The following is a 17,919-nucleotide window of genomic DNA, read 5'->3' as shown; positions in this document are numbered from 1 at the left end:
ACATTATTTCTACTGAAATGTTATACGCTAATTCAAAACATGGGGATTAAACTATTACATTTATCTAGTGAACTTGAGGTTAGCCTATAATTGGAAAGGTTAACCAAATTAACCGTACTATTGGTTTAAGTTTATTGAACATTCTAAAAAAGTCAAGGGTTCAAAAATGGAGAACTATTTTACTGATATTTATGGCATCAACTTTAATTCTTTTAGACTGGTTTTCCTATTTAACTTTACTTTTTCCCAAATATTTCTTCGTTTTACTTTGATCTTTTGTTTAAAAGTAATATATGCACACGAAAGTTTCAAATAACACAGAAACATGTAAAGATTCAAGTTCTCTTTAGTCGTACTGTTATATGCAACATATTTCACTGAGATGCCTTTATTGATACCTCATTTCATTATTTTCTCGTCATTCCTCTGGTAATAGTCACGGTGTTCTGCACAAATACAGGACCTAAGAAACACATTATGTCCTTCCAGAGAACCCGACTCTATCAGCAAGTGAAAAAAGAAAAAGAAAAAAAAAAAAAAGCCAGATTGGCAGCATATGGTCCAATAAGATCCTTTTGGCTTTCAATTATTTAGCCTCCGTTTTCCATACATCACAGCACATATCAATTTGTAGACTGTACTACACCTGTCGGCTCCAACACATTTAGCTCCTCCCTTCTGCCCCTACGGTCTAAGGGCAGTGTCTGAAGAGCGGATGCCTAAGAGTTTAGAAAATAAGTGGCATACCTGATTCATTTCTCTCTCCCAAATCTCATCTGTTACTTTTAACTCTCAGAAAGACCACCACGCCCAGCAGAGAGATGCAATAAAATGCAGCACAGTAGTGTGGTGCGCCCGACTTCCTACAACTTGACAATGAATGCTTGTAAACATGACTTGGGAACATCAGAGGGAGGGGGAAATTGAGCCCACCCCTCCTGGGATGAAAACCGCCACAGCTCCGCCTAACTGCCCCCGGCCCTACTCTCACTGGGTAACAAGCTCATACCGTAAAGCAAGTCATTGAAAAGAAAAAGGCAGCGTGCTATTTTAAATACCAACCATGTTAACGCGGAAGCAATACGGTACAATTCGTGTACCTCGTGTTCTCTGCTAATTGCTGAAGACATCCTGCCATGGAGGAGACAGTAACACTAGCCAGGACCTAGTCTTCTTTAAATGCCAGCTCTTAATAACAAACTCCAAAAAGGTCTTAATTGCATTTACCAGGAGCTCATGAACTTTAAGAGTTGTTAATCAGATTCCCATGTAAATGGAATGACGATTAAAGGTTAAGTACAGGTTTCTGAAATTTCAGAAGTTGAGAATATATTGCCCTTCATGGGGGAAAAAAACTATCAGCCTTGACAGGAACCAAACATCTTAATTAAACATGCAGAAGTACCATGCTTGTTTTTATGTGAAGTTCTATTTTCAAATGTCAAAGTTAATCATGCACTCGACTAAAAATGTGCACTATTCACTCTGCCAGAGAAGAAATGCCTTCGTCTTCTTTTCTGAGACAACATCTGCAGGTCTCCAACAACTTCTCCGGTGTCCCCTCAGACCCGCTACACGAGAACCTGAGAATCACAGTGAAATGCCTTCCACACAGAGATCTTAATTGCTCTCCATCCGAGGAGTAATCCGAAGCCACACGTTTTCAATCAAGTCTGCTTCATATTTATGTGGCTTGGGAGAAACGCGAGACGCTTCCTCCATAAATTTGCTGCACCTGTGTCCCTGGAGTGACATGTTGACAAATGAACATGACATCTCCTCAAACTCCAATAAGAATTTATGATTCTTGGAAAGAATATATTTGATCAATTACAGTGCCATCACAGTTGAAAGCAAAACCATGTCTTTGGAGCACACTTCACAAAATCTGCGAGTGCTTGTATTCTGCGACAGGATAAATGACGGATCCCAAACCCCCGAGTCGGGCCCTCCTGCTCCAACGCTCCATCTCGGATTCGCCGGCTTAAGAGGAGCGAGGCACAACGACCGCTGAGTACAAGAATGACTAAGATGAACAGCTGTGTGGTGCCCTAGACGAAACAACAGCAGAACTCAAAATCGGAAAATATTTGTAGTATAATACTTAGCTAGTAAAAACAAATAATTCTTCTTTAAGCCAGGTACCTACTTATGGAAGAGAAAGAAATCTCTTCTGCGGCTCTACCTTCATCTGCTTTTGTCTCTGATTATACTTTTAATTCTCCCTTTTATTCCTTCTAAAAGTCTGAGCAAATTTCAGTGTTTGCGCCATACCGAGTACCTACAGCACACTTTAATAGAAAAACACAGGTTCTTCGTGTTCCTGCCAGAGCTACAGCTACGACTGCTGTTAGAATTCCTGCCAGTAATTGTACTATCATGATGAAACCTGGCCATGAAGCAAACCCAGGCTCTGGTGTTTTAAAGAAATCCAGAAGTGAAAAAGTAATACAATACAATGATCAGCTAATTTGAGGTGAAGAGAGAGGAAGCAGGGAAGAATTTTTAAATGGTTCTTTTTGGGAAACGCTTCTGCTAGACTATGAGGTCCTTTGAGTCACAGCTGTGCTTCCCGAGGACTGGCATGACGGTGGCGTCCACCAACTTTAAACTACAAGGGACTCCCTTTTTTCAGGGCAGAGTCTGAATGTTACATTGGATTCAATCCACCAACTTGTCTGCAAGGCCCTTTTTTTTTTTTAATGTTTATTTTGAGAGGCTGCACATGCACGCACACACACACACAAGCAGGGAGCGGGGGGAGAGACAGAGAGAGACAGAGAGACAGAGAGAATCCCAAGCAGGCTCCGTGCTGTCAGCAAGGAGCCCAAAGCAGGGCTCTATCCCACAAACTATGAGATCATGACCTGAGCCAAAATCAAGAGTCGGACACTTGACTGACTGGGCCACCCAGGTGCCCCAAGGCTTTCAATAAGCAATCTGATTGAGAAAATCACCGCACTCGATACGGTCAACTCTAAGCTACTGGAAGATGGATGGATGAGAAAGCACATTTGCTTCTTGCTAGTGCCCCTTTGTGACCAACGGCACGCAGCAAGGCAGCTGACCAGGAGTTAGGAGACTAGGAAACAGCACTTCCTTCTATGAGACAGAATTTCTCAGCAGAAAAATGTTTCATTCTCATTTGTATTTCCCCAAAGAAGCTTATTATTGTGTGTTTGTTTGTGGATGCAGGTAGGTGTGTACATGCAATTAATGCCAACTGAATAAGCGGTTTTTATGCGGATGAAACTCATAAGCTTGGCCTCACTAGGACCCTGCCCTCCTAAAGTACCCAGCAAGATAGTCAGGGCAGGGCTTCATTAAAGACAGAAGACAAGATTCTTGAGAAGCGATCTTTAAAAACAGCCTCTTACCAACCATTACCATCACAACAGCCACCACAGGCTTCTAAGGAGACTGGCCTAGCCAGTGTCTCACAAAATGAAACCACCTCATTCTAGTATCTGTGCCTCTATTCATAGAGTTTTACTGATTTGAAAAGTAAGTAACTTGAAAAACTGGCTCATTTCCTTCTGCTTACAAATTCAACCACCTTTCAAGACCCAGCACAAATATCAGCTTTACACTAACGTTTCTGTTCATTTTTCAAGCATTTATTGAGTGTAAGGCAGCGTGTTGGATACAAAGGCACAGGAGACAGTGGACGCCCCGAAGGAGCTCTAAGGGTTGCTCAATGGCCTTCCACTCCTTTGAACCACAGCATTTAGCTTCTCTGCTAGCTTAAACAAATAATGCTGCAAACAAAATTAACCTTAAATCTATTACAAACATCACACCCAAAGTATACACGCGAAGGTAGCACTAGAACAGACTTTTCAGCTACTGACTCAGCTCCCATCTCTACTCTCCATACTGTCTGGCTTGTTTTGGTAATTTCCTTTGTTAGTTTAAACAGTAATTGTAAGCACCTTCTATATGGTAGGCATTACCCTAAGCACCTTAATTTGTCACCTAGCTGCTATGTGGGATGAACTAGTCCCCAAATCACCTATCATGCCCTTTATCCCAGGCTCCGTGTTAACCGATTCCATACTGGTGACACCTGCAACCCAAAAGAAAGCTCTAGGAGCCTGGGAAGGCACATCTGCCATCAGGTACAAGAGGAGTATCTGCACCATTCAGAGCAGCTTGTGGAGCTCAATCCATGATGTCTCCTGAGTTTTCTCACACACGAGACATTGATTAGATAGCCTCGAATCTAGTTTTCTGCAGCCCCATCTGAAGTTTCTCCTGAAGCGTTCCTAAAGAACACTCCTGAAGGTGTTCAGTGATATCATCACGTCAATGTAAATTATGATGGTGTGCTTCATAAAAGCAACAGGGCGTATCATTCCTGATAGTGATGTACTTTCACGCAGCGAAGATAAAATAATTAGTGCCTGTTTTTTTGGCCGTGATACAGCTATTCTTTCTTCTGGACCCACGATGCCATTTCTAGCCACACGATGACCCCTGAGAATCTGACGACCCATATGAATACAGGGATTCTAGGATGCAGTTACAGCAACCTGCAAGCAGGAATTAGATTTGTTAATGACAACATATAGACAGGCTGGGATACAGTTGCCCTCATTTCCTTCGCCTTTACTTTCGACAGGAAAACATGTATTTACCTTTAAATAATAGCTTCCATGGATAAAGGAGAATACACCTAGATTGAATGCAGAACGTAGCATAGCAACCAAAGACATTTGGGTTTAGTGCAACGTGAGGGAAACAGACTGCTAACGTAATTAATTTCTTGTATGTTCTCAAAGAGTGAAGCTATCATAATCAGTAATTCTTAAATTAATAAGTAACATAGTTAAATAATATAAATTTATGACTTGGGAGACGGCAGATGGGGGAGTAGCTAGCTGAACTGCTTATGTTTCATGGAATTCCGTTTCTTTTACTGCTTGAAACACCGCTAGGACCACAGACAGATCATTCCATTTTTAAGCTAAAATAGGAGGAAGTTCAAACCCATAAATCTATAGAATGCCAATTATGCATGACACATGTGCTTTTCAATCAGCACTTTTCCATCCAGACAATCAGCAGCTCAGCCTTCTCCATTGATACAGTTCCATATATATATATATATATATGAAAAGTTTCAGACTCATCAACTCTGAAACAGCTCTCAAAGAAACCTAGGCTTCTCATAATAGAAAGGTTCGACAGGTAACAACTTTAGAAAATAAAGACTATTATTTTTTTCGCATGTGTCAGTCATGATACTTTAACTTAAAAAAAAAAAATCAACGGAGTCTAGCTGGTGGTATTCTTGAGCTCTGTCACAGATGGGTTGAAAGTTGGCAAGATAATCATTCTATTAAATAATAATCATATACTGCCACCTTAGAAATATCTATTTCTAGCAGAGAAAAAGTTGTGTGCTGTAACCTTCAGCCTAACGATGAACCAAAGCAAATCTTCTTAAGAATGAAGGCAGTGCTGGAGAAATTATTAAAATATAATACAAAACATATAAGCAGAGCTATCCTCGTATGGTAAAAATTTCCTTCTAGAAATGAATTTTTAGAAGTCTCCTAATCTATTAGAAACTGAATATTTAGAATGTTTTCAGTCCAGTTATGTGTGAATAGGGGTAAAAATGTAATAGCAGCCTGTCTCTAGTTTTCCTTAAGACTGACATTTAAAAGCGGCCTGAACCACACAATTTAGGACTTAATCATATATTGTCTTGAAATGTCAGTGCTGTTAAAAATAATATTAGTTTGATCTCTACTAGGAAGCAATCCAAGAACAAGTACCATCTTATACTTTTTCTTTATCTCCTGCATTATATAGAGGTGCTCAATTCCAATGACATGAATAAAGCACTTTTTATGTAAAAAGAGTATCATCCTGGTTTCAAAGTAAAGTTGTGCATCTAACATCAAACATGTAACTCTTAACCACGTGTGAGTTAAGAAAACTTTCTAAAGCACGAGATACCCTGTTTGCTAAAACAGCTAATTAACCAAGAGGATATTTTAGCAGAGAATATTCAATATACATTTGAGAAGGTTACTAACATATATTTATGATTAATTTTCCTCAGAAAATCTTGTTAAAATAGATACAACAGGGGGAAAAAAAAAACCAAGAGATTCTCTGGATGCTTTTTATAAGTTGCCCAAAAGTTAATCACTAATTTCAGAGAAATGACTTTTTAAGGAAGGGAAAATATGTTTGATATGTTCAATACAGATTTTTAACTTTAAAAGGATTAAAAATCTGTATAGTATTATCTAAGAGCAAATGCAAGAGGAAAGGTGAAGATTTTATTTGAGAATACCTTGAGAGCAAAAGAAAACAGATGCAATCTCCCATAGAAGGAAGCATTAGTGTTCCATGCTATCAATTATCACCAAGAATTTTCAGTATGGAACTTTCTACCACATTCCACAGAAATCTGGTCAACCAATGTTATTAGAACCACTGCTCTTTCTCTAAAATAAATAAAATTTAAACACACATGCACATACATATATATATAAATAGAAAATCACTGAGCCTTATTGTGGGAAGAAGAAATATATATCTGCTTTCATATAAGATGATTTCTATAACCCCTCTGTATTATTTATAATTCACAGTGACTTTTATATTCTTACAGCCTACTACAGATTTTTCTTAGTGATTTATATTAGGCTCTTATATTAGGCTCAAATCATTGACCTCCTTAGTGGTTTTATATTAGGCTTTTGTATTAGGCCCTATTTATGGTTTATTCTCCTCCCCAAAAAGGTAACAATCCATCCCATGTATGCGTGTCATGATAAACTTAGAGAATGATGGGGGCGGGGGGGGACACATGTGGACTTTACATAATGGAAAGGAGACTGATGAACAGCGGGTGATGCCATTATAAGGTACTTTCCGCATGGAAGAAAAATAGATATAACTAAAGAACTCAGCTAACCTCACAAGACAGAATTTTAAATGGGCAGATATTTCAAATGTCCCTATACTGCTCATTTGCTCAGAGCAAACACAAAGGCTAGTAGTTCACACGTGTAACATTTTGTTGGCTCTTCTGTCATTATTGCTAAGAACATGTTTCCACAGTGTACATTTGTTAGGCTGTCAGCCGCTGTCAATAGCCCATGATGGTGGAGAATCAAAACCGTCTAGTTAAAAACAACTTTTAGAAGGAAAAAAACTATTGTCTACGCTCGCGCGCGTTAGCTATTCTGGACATGGGAGACAGGCGGAGAGCTGAAGGTTGGGCGGGTACGGAGGTGGCGGTGGCCGTTGAAGCTGTCAACGTGACCCCTGACACCACTTCACACTCCACGCCTGCGCTGCGGTACCGTCCTGCCTCTTGGGTCACCAGCTTTCTCCTCAGACACGACATTTACCGCCTCTCATCACTGTATGTGACACTTCCCTCTATTTCTTAGATTCCAGGGTACACACTTTCTCACATCTTAACGTACTAAAATAGTTGTAACATCTCTAAAAGTAATTATCAACAGTTGTCTTGTACGACAAATGTACACATTTAGGTACCTTTCCTTTTCCTTCCTAATCTTATATTTCTTAGTATCTTAGAGTTAAGAATAAGAATAGTAAAGCCTATTCCTAATTGAAGCTTTATTCCTCCTCCCTCCTTTCTGCTTTTCTCCCACCATCACCACCCCCCCCCTTTTTGTCTTTTGTCTTTTCGTCTTTTTTTCATATACTTGTTTCACAGGGAAAGCTGGTTTGTTCAACAAATCAAATGCGTTGGACTAATTATCAAACCCTCACCCTTCTCAGGAGAAAGACTTAAAAGCATCACAGCATTTGAGTATAATTAACACTACAGAATTATACACTTTAAAATGGCTAAGATGGTACATTTTATGTTATGTGTCTTTTAACAATTACAATTTAAAAAAGAAAAAAAAGCAAAAGCAAGCAAGGCACAAGGTCTCTCTGGAGTCATCCTGTTATATAGCTATACCTTCTCGACTCAAAATCATTGACCTCTTTCCATCGCATCAATTAGCTATGGGCTAAGCAGATCAACCTCCCTGACACGCAGTTAACTGGCCTCCTGCTGGAGACCCTACTGAAGATACATCAGAATTGGGGTTTCATTTCATGCTTTGCAAGGCAGTTTACTGATGGGCGGCCACCATCTGACCCCTCAATAAATGCCTGTAACTCTTTCTCTGACTCACGCCTTTTAAATAAAATATGCCTGGGGATGAGGAAGAATATACAAAGAGAAAAAAAAATTTCAATTCTATGAGTCTATCAAATGAAGAACGGAAAAATCATCTGGTCAAGAACACAAGAAAGAAAATGTATTAAGTAAAATGTTAGCAAATTACCTGAGTTAATAAATATTTATATTAATCTGTTTTGAATATATACTTTAAAAATCCCATCGAAGCTAACAAAAATGAGATAAAAAGAGGATCTTGACCTAAGCTGCAAGTCAATACAAAATCTTTGAGTAGAAATGAGAAACAACCATCAACCTTTCTTTTTTTTTTTTTTTTAATTTTTTTTTTTTTTAACGTTTATTTATTTTTGAGACAGGGAGAGACAGCATGAATGGGGGAGGGTCAGAGAGAGAGGGAGACATAGAATCTGAAACAGGCTCCAGGCTCTGAGCTGTCAGCACAGAGCCTGACGCGGGGCTCGAACTCACGGACCGCGAGATCATGACCTGAGCCGAAGTCGGATGCTTAACCGACTGAGCCACCCAGGCGCCCCAACCATCAGCCTTTCAAGTCAACATGTCAAGACGGTATTGGACCATAGTTCCCCACAGTCTCATCCATAAGTGCAAGACAAAAAAACAACCCACCATGCTCAGACTCTGGCCCATACACAACTCCTGTCAAAATCTTTGAAAACCTTGCACTAAATAGAAGGCTGATGGAATGGGGTTAAACCTACACCTTTCTGGTTCACATTTAATGGTTTAACTACTGCACCACTGGAAGCAAAGCCAGTCCGCTTGCCTGGATGAGATGCAAAAAGCCTTCCCTACTCTTCCACTGTCCGTACTCTCCAAATGAAACAAAACTGAGCCACATTCATGGGAGCACTTCTTGTACTATGTCCAGTAGAAAGAGCACTTCACAGGAAACAATCTGCGAGCAAGTGGGAGAGTCCTAGCAATGAGGCTCTGACAAATAGAATCCTCTTATGTAAAAGACTGTAGATAAGAACAAAAATAATCATGGAAAATGCATTTGTATATTTTAATATGTCACCTTTTCTCTATGTATCAGGAAGTCAAGAGGAAATGAAGGTTGAAGATTCTATCTCAAGGAAACAGATTTGCATTATATGAAAACTAGGAACTGGGCTTGGCAGATGTACACGTGACACTGAGTTTTAGCAGCAAAAACCCAGAAAATGATTTCCTGAGCACCCAAACATTTAAATAATAAGCTGAATAGCAGTCTTCATATTCTAACAGTCGGCAAACACGAAGTCTCAGATTTCCTCTCATTTGAGAATGAGTAACCAGAAAAAAGGAAAAGTAAGCAAGAGAAATTTCGGTAAACGAGAAGCGAGAAAACGTCAATAAATGCTGGCATCTTCAGGAGCGTACAAGGACACACGGCCTCTTGTAACAATAAAAGGAATCTGTGAAGAGAAAACAGGCCGAAAGGAAAAGACACCAGGATAAGATAAAAAACGGACAATGGAAAGACACGAAGAATTGCAAGGAAAATAGAAATGCTCTAACAAAAGAGAAGCCTACAATAAGAGCAATAGGTTAATAATTTATATGCCATGAAGGAAAAGCAGAGGTGAAACACACAAATCTGAGAAGTACTCCCAAATGTAGATGGGAAAAAACAACAAAGATTGAGAACAGGTGATAGCCATCAAGACTGGAGAACATGGATTCAATCCAAGATGATAGAAACAAGACTTTTTAAAAAAGATGTGTATGGGGGCGCCTGGGTGGCGCAGTCGGTTAAGCGTCCTACTTCAGCCAGGTCATGATCTCGCGGTCCGTGAGTTCAAGCCCCGCGTCAGGCTCTGGGCTGATGGCTCAGAGACTGGAGCCTGTTTCCGATTCTGTGTCTCCCTCTCTCTCTGCCCCTCCCCCGTTCATGCTCTGTCTCTCTCTGTCCCAAAAAAATAAATAAAAAACGTTGAAAAAAAAAATTAAAAAAAAAAAAAAAGATGTGTATGTACACACACACACACACACAAACACACACCATTTAGCATATTTCCTTGCATTGGGGGAAAAATATGTGTAAGACAAAGGAATCTACCAGGTTTTCGGGAGTGGCAGGGGGGAGAGTGACAATGAATTGACCCTTATCTAGTTAGATCTCATTTGTGATGTAAAATTAAAACAAACAGGCAGAATAAAGAACTTCTAGGGATGCCTCAGTGGCTCAGTCCCTTACGCACCTGACTTCAGCTCAGGTCATGATTTCGTGGTTCATGAGTTCAAGCCCCGTGTTGGGTGGGCTCTGTGCGGACAGCTGGGAGCCTGGAGCCTGCTTCGGATTCAGGGTCTCCCTCTCTCTGCCCCTCCCTGCTCATGTTCTCTCTCTCTCTATCTCCCTCTCAAAAATAAACAAACATTAAAAAAAAAAAAACCTTCTAAAAACAAAAATGAGGATAGCTCTATACTTTCTCCAACACTGTATTATAGAAGACTATGGAACACAGTCCACGGGTTTTTAAGAGAAAAGAGAGTGTCCCCTAAAAATTACCCTCACATTTAAAAAACATAAACTTGAGAGACTTCAGAAAATAAGGAACCAGTAGTTCTTGGGAGTATATTGGTTTCTTAGGGCTGTGCTAACAGATTAGCACTAACAGGACGTCTCAAAACAACAAAAACTGTTCTCACATTTCTGGAGAAATCAAGTATGAAATCAAGGTGTTGGCAGGACCACAGCTCTCTGAAGGCTCTAGGAGAGGACACGACCTCACCACCTCCTAGTTTCCGGTGGTGGCTTGGAGACCCATTACTTCAACCTTTGCCTCCAACATCACATGGCATCCTGTCTTTTTGCTCTGTATCCAAATTTTCCTCTTATAAGGACATAAATCTTTAGATTAGAGCCCACCCTAATACCGTATGATTTCATTTTAACCAGATCATATATGCAAAGACCTTATTTCCAAATAAGGTCACATTTATTATCCTACCTTCTTATCTTATGAACTTATCTTCTGGGGGTACACAATGCCACCTACAATGTCATGGTGGGGGGTGTTGGGGAGGTGTTCAGATACTCTAGGCTACCAAAGATGAGTAGAAATTGGGAGTGAAAACGTAAGGAAGTCATGACACAAAGGACTGGTGGGCTTTCCCAGCCCTAACATTAGTAACATGCCTGGGCTGGTGTAATGGGGGGCGCTGAGTAGTGTGGGCAGAAAACGCTCCCCTGATAGGCACCTTTCCTCTTCCGCCCTTTACTGAGAATCACTTATTTTGACTCACAGTCAAAATATCTTAATTAGACACTTGGAACAATAGCAGTGTTATTCTTTCTACCACTAATAGTGGCTCAACTATTTTAAACACATTTGGGACAATATTCCAGGAGAAGCACTAAAATAGTAAGTGTATTGTTCTCTCTAAAAGAGAATAGCTACCTAGAGCAACATAATAGCTCCCCTTTTTTTGGCCTAGAAACTCGAGAAATAACTTCACATATTTCAAACTCACACTGAATTACTTGAATCATTAGGTTTCTTTAATGAACTCTTCTCTCATCTAGGTCCTATGACTACAACTGTATTATATATGCTTAAAAATAATTACGATATGACCTCAACTATGCTTTCAAAAATATTAAAAGTAAATAAACCTAAGTCAAAGTTAAAATTATCCCCAGGATATAGAATTCTGTGTGATTTTTAAATTATATACTTTACATATATTCTCTGCTTTCTAAACATGTCTTTACTGAACATACAACTACATTTATAAACAGAGTAAAATGGATTATTTAAATAAGTGCATAGAATTTTACATTCCCAATACGACGCTGATTTTATGATTTTTAATGAAGTAAAAATTTGGAGAAGAAAATTCACTGATATATAAACAACAGTTATTTCTAGGTGCAGGGAACATGGAAAAATTAACTTTCTTCCATTTCTGTATTTCTGAAATTTCCTATAATGAGCAGGCCTTATTCTTGTAATAGGAAATAATAATATAAGAAGAAAATGGGGAGGGGGACTTCCCTGGAAGACTGCAGGAAGAGCAGACTGAACCCATCGTCCTTTCCCATCTGTAAGATCTACGCACACTCGTTGGGGGAAAAGCAACAAGAAAACTCTGACTGCCTAAAACACTATATAATAGCAAGGAATCAACATTGATGTGTTCATGCCTCAATATGCTTTAGAAAATGATGTATCTTCTAGAACATAATCATAGAGAGCCAAATGCATCTGAATATAAAAAATGATGAAATGCTTACTTGACATGGCCAGACTCACTTAAAAATGGGAACAGAAGCTGTCAAAGCAAACCCAAAACTCTTTTTCCCCTTTGGTTCTTGATTCGTGATTAAAAATCCAACAGTAAACCTGTCAAAATGTTCCTGGGCCTGCAAAGAGCTAAATAAAATTTATGTAAATGTAACTGCAGCCTCAGGAGGACAGTGGAAAGTGTGAGAAACATGCAACTTTAGAAAGTTAATATAGTAAACTGAGGCTGAGTTCTAGGCCGATTCTCACTGCCAGAACTTGAGTTTTTTCCACTTTACAGTTTATCACTCCACATTCTCAAGATAGTCCCAAATCAAGAATATCATCACTGCTCATCTGGGAAAAAGGAGGAGTGGTCCTTATTCCTCTCAGTTTCTACTGGGTTCAGATATCTAATCCATGGCTTCCAAAATTATCCGCGAGGCTGGATCAGTTTTGATACTATTAAAAAAACACAAAAAGTAAAACTTAAAAAACAGTAAGATAAATATCAAAGCTCCCAGTTCATTTTTATTATTCAGACTTATAAAAGTGCTTTGTGCAATCACCTAGAGTTTCCAAATGCATAATCTCATTTCTAAGCTTCTTTTGTCAAGAATAGGTAACTGAGCAAAATGACCCTGGTCTAGAACCATGCCTTGAGTATCACTAGCCTGGGCAAGATAGAAGCAGGTATGTTCTCACCAGGTAACAGTGAGCAAACTAGAGAAAAAGCCACCTGCATTTTACAGATAAATCTGCATTAAAAGCTGGGAGCAACCATTCAAACTACCATCAAATCACCAGAGAGAACTTTCCAGCACAAAGACAAAAGCTTATCTCTCAATCCTAAAAACTGGACAATGTGCCCTTTTAAAAAAGTTTTGTTTTTTTTAGTTTTTATTTACTATGAGAGCAGAAGAAAGAGCTCGAGAGGGGTAAGGGCAGAGAGAGACAGAAGAGAGAATCCCAAACTGGCTTTGCGCTGTCAGCGCAGAGCCCAATGAGGGGCTCGAACCCACAAACTGTGAGATCGTGACCTGAATGGAAATCAAGAGGTGGCTACTTAACCAACTGAGCCACCCAGGCGGCCCTAAATAAGAAATCGAAAGTTTTATTGCCAGTTTTTGGTTGTCATCTTATTGGACTGGAGGGAAGAAAAGGTTGGCCGAGCTTCACTGGTCTCATGGCAGAGAAAATGCTGATGCCAGAGAATGAAAATGTAACGCCTTCACACTCACAACCGGAGAAGGAAAGCAGTCACGGTAAGAGGAGGGGCTCTGTGTGAGATTCTACCGGCAAAGAAAAGAGACGACTTCCTTACCAGTGTCATTAGAAAGGAATTACCAGGGGAGTATAAAAAATGCATTATCGGAGCACCTGGGTAGCTCAGTTGGTTAAGTATCTGACTCCCGGTTTCAGCTCAGGTCATGATCTCACGGTTTCATGAGTTTGAGCCCCACATTGGCTCTGCGCTGACACTGTGGAGTCTGCTTGGGATACTCTCTCTCTCTCTCTCTCTCTCTCTCTCTCTCTCTCTCTCTCTGCCCCTCCCCTACTCAAGCTCTCTCTCAAAATAAATAAATAAACTTAAAAAATTAAAAATATATATGTTATCACCATCCACACCTCTAGAGCAGGGCCTGGGTATAAATAAGGTTGGCTTGGGGCACCTGGGTGGCTCAGTCAGTTAAGCATCTGACTTCAGCTCAGGTCATGATGTCATGGTTCATGAGTCAGAGCTCCACACTGGGCTCTGTGCTGACAGCTCAGAGCCTGGAGCCTGCTTCGGATTCTGTGTCTCCCTCTCTCTCTGCTCCTCCTTCACTCATGCTCTGTCTCTCAAAAATAAATAAATGTTAAAAAAAAAAACTTTAAAAATAAATAAATCAAATAAAATAGGTTGGTTTAACTCCCCAGGATAATTCTAATATACAGTCCAGGCTGAGAACCACTGAGGACTGACGTAATGAAAAAGAACCCCAGCACAGAAATTAAGCCTTGGTTTCTAAGACTTGCCCTAACAACGTTCAGTTGTGTTGCTCTGTACAAGTTGCTTGATAGTCCAAAGCCTTACTCTTCACAATTGCAAGGGAATGAGTACATATAACACTCTCGTACCTCATGGGGGATTCAGAACCTCAGATGTGTGTTAACCGTAGAGCACTCTACACGTGTTCCAGGAATCCTTTTCAAATACAATATTTACTAAGAGAGAGATTTCAGGGACTCTTAATAAATCTGAAGATCAGAAACCTATGACTGCATATGCACACTTGAGTAGATTCTATAATGAGTCTAGGAAAATTTCAATTTGTCAGAATGTAAGCTGAAATCTTTGAGAAATGTTGTCATTTAGAATCAAATATATGGTAGGAGGAACTTGGCAATCAGTATCCATATGATTCAGAAACACGCAAAAAAATACATGCACACAGGAAATCATATTCATGTCTCCAAAGATGTGCCTAATTTGTAAAAATCTATTCTATTTAAAATAAGATGTTTTAGGGGCATCTGGGTGGCTCAGTTGGTTGAGCACCCAACTCTTGATTTCAGCTGAGGTCACGATCTCAGGATTGTGGGATTGAGCCCCACGTTGGGCTCTGTGCTGAGCATGGGCACTGCTTAAGATTCTCTTTCTCCCTCTGCCCCTCCCTCACACACGTGCACTATAAATAAATAAGTAAATAAATAAATAAATAAATAAATAAATAAATAAAAATGTTTATGTGCAGTTAATCCCTAAGCAGACAGACATGATTTTAAAAAGCCTCTAAAAAGTGTGAGTTCGAGATCTCATCTAGTCCTGTGACTTTAAAATACAATCTATCTGCTGAAACCTCTCAATCTATCAGCCCAGACCTCTCTTATGAGTACCCGGAAGCATAACCCACCTGCCAGCTCCGTATCTCACGTCTCACAGACACTACAAACTTAAAATGGCCAAACAAAACCCCAATTCTCATCTCCCTTTCCCTGATCTTAATGTGGCTCTTTCTCATCATTCAGGACTAAAATGTCACCTCTTCAACCAGAGCTTGCTGACCATCCGAGCCTGAAGAAGACACCTCCAGAACAAACCACAGCCTGAAGTGGTGTTCCTTTATCTTATCTTTTTCATAAGAACTCATCAGGAAGGAAATTAGTGTGTGTGTGTGCGCACGAGCTCATGGGTGTGCATGGATGGATGGATGAGTTTATTGTCTCCATCTCCAGGATTCTGTTGTTCATTGCTGTAGCCATGGTATGTGAAACAGTACCTGGTACAGAGACAGTCCTCAATAAATATTACTCTCCAACTAACTATGTGTCCCAATAGAGGCATTTTGAAGAAGGGAAATTCAAGAAGATGACTAGAAAAGGAATAAACTACCCACAAATGGTCAGGCTCTTTTAAAGATTTCCTCCTTTTCATCCCTGATACTCCATGTACACGTATAAAGACATTCACTCTGATGCAGAAAAGTCCTCCAAGCTCTACTTGGTATTTTATGCTTTGATCCCTCCAATTCTGGTCTCCTTAGTCCATTATACTAACTCTCACCCAGAATCTCCCTTGCCCCTTTGAACTAAAAATTCCTTTGGCTATCAGCTTGACTCTATAATTTGGCTTTTCCTGAAGACAACACTCAGATCGAACCCTTGGCCAACCGCAGTCAGTGAGCGAACTTACACTCTACTCTGATGTAGACCTGGTTCTCAGCATACCTTCCTGACTAGGATACCAGTAGACTCAGGTCTCCTGGGAACAAAAGAACAGGAAGTGATCGTAACTCCCTGAACCACACAGTTCCTGGGTCTGTCATTCGTCCTTGGCCCCGGCACAATGGTCAACATAAAGGAAATACTCCATCACAAGCTTCCTTGATCTGGGCACCATCTTCTTGCCACAAATACTTCTTGTACAGTTTGAGCTTTCCGTGCACAGAGGATAACACCTCACTTAGCTACCACTTTGCACTTTGAGGAGCCACTTTCCAGCTGACCTTTCTGGGCATGTAACTTTGAGAGATAAGGATGAAGCCCCAGGGCCCACAGTAGCATGCTTGGTTCTGGCCCCTCAATGCAGCCAGGAAGATGGGGGAATTCTTCCTGAGGGCCACTCATCCCACCCACTGACACCCCTAAGGGGCAAGCCAACAGGCAGGAAACCGAATCTGTAGAGCAGCAGAGTCAAACACTCACCCAGTGTATCTGCTGGATTCTGCACCCTTAACCATAGGAAGGGTCATTGAAAAGTTTATGATATTTGTGTTTCCACCACCAGAAGCAAGTGACAAGACTCAGGTGCAACTATGACGCACTTCACAGACCGAGTCCTGACGTATCCAAGCTTACCCAGCTGCTCTTTGGTCAAGAAAGTGGAGCTGAGCCCGCGCTCGGTACACCACATGAGAGTCTACCAAGGTGTGCTAGTGTTCATCTTTCCCCTTGGGGTGGGCCTCCCCTGCTAGAATTTCCTGTAAACCCATCCTCCTGTATGCACCACTACTTGCATTTCTTACACCAGGTCCAGCCTGGACAAACACACATAACCTCTGGAAGATTATCTGAGGACAAAAGCTGCAGCACCACCCCAACAAGGAAATGAATGGCCTTCCAACTAACTCAATGCCTCCATCCACATCAACTACAGCATCTTGCTCCACCACCTGCCCGGACCCCCCAGCCCCACAGACACGCACTTTCTACTACGGATACGTTACCATTACGCTCCTCTCTGATCAATGGTGTTTGCCCTTATCTTTACCCTGGTCAACCTTATCACCCTTCGCTCCAAGCTTCTTATTGGACCGCCATCATCTCAAACTCGAATGGGTTTAAAACCATTCATCTTCTCTTTATTACAAATAGTCCTGCCATTCTCCTAGTTACACAAAGCTTGGTCAGCTTTGATTTATTCCTTTCCCCGATAACCGGCCAATCTTCAAGTCCCTCGAATGTTTTCTCCTTGTGGTCAAAGTCAATGTACTCCCACCCCTCCATATGTCTGTTCATTCACTAACCCTTCCATCATAAACCCTTCCTTATCTATGAGGCTCTCTCCTTTAGCTTTATAAACAGGCTCAAATCCCATCATGTTCAAGCTCTCCGGTGTCCCTCCCCCAGCTCCACTAAACTGAGGACTCCCTCCTACTTCCATAGTGCTTCAGCCCTGCTCCAACACTTAGCACATCCTGTTATCACAATTTATATGACTGACTGCCTACTGGTGAGTGCTCTTGAAAAGCAGAGGTTCCAGCTTTTCCAACTTTAAATCTCCACAGTATAATCAATTTCAATAAATGTTTACTAAGTGAATAAATTCTCCCTATAAATCTTCTCTAATAACTACCCATTTCTATTCTTACTGTCCTTACAGAGGGGTCTTTTGAATCGGCCTTGAGTCTCATCCCCTCCAGTTTATCATGAAAACCACATCCCACATCCTTTCTAAGACAATAATTTCATCATATCAATTCCAGAGTTAAAAAAAAAAAAACATACATAGTGCAC

At 40.5% G+C, this 17,919-nt stretch overlaps 1 protein-coding gene across 4 annotated transcripts in view; it reads right to left on the bottom strand.

The window, feature by feature from the left end:
* EXOC4 (exocyst complex component 4) overlaps nt 1–17,919 on the bottom strand; it is a 766,053-nt gene that overhangs the window by 578,915 nt on the left and 169,219 nt on the right. The gene's annotated exons all lie outside the window — the stretch shown is intronic.

This window comes from Leopardus geoffroyi, chromosome A2 (assembly GCF_018350155.1).
Source record: "Leopardus geoffroyi isolate Oge1 chromosome A2, O.geoffroyi_Oge1_pat1.0, whole genome shotgun sequence".
Lineage (NCBI taxonomy): Eukaryota > Metazoa > Chordata > Mammalia > Carnivora > Felidae > Leopardus > Leopardus geoffroyi.
The sequence above is the reverse complement of the archived record's forward strand: the minus strand, read 5'-3'. Positions and strand labels throughout refer to the sequence as shown.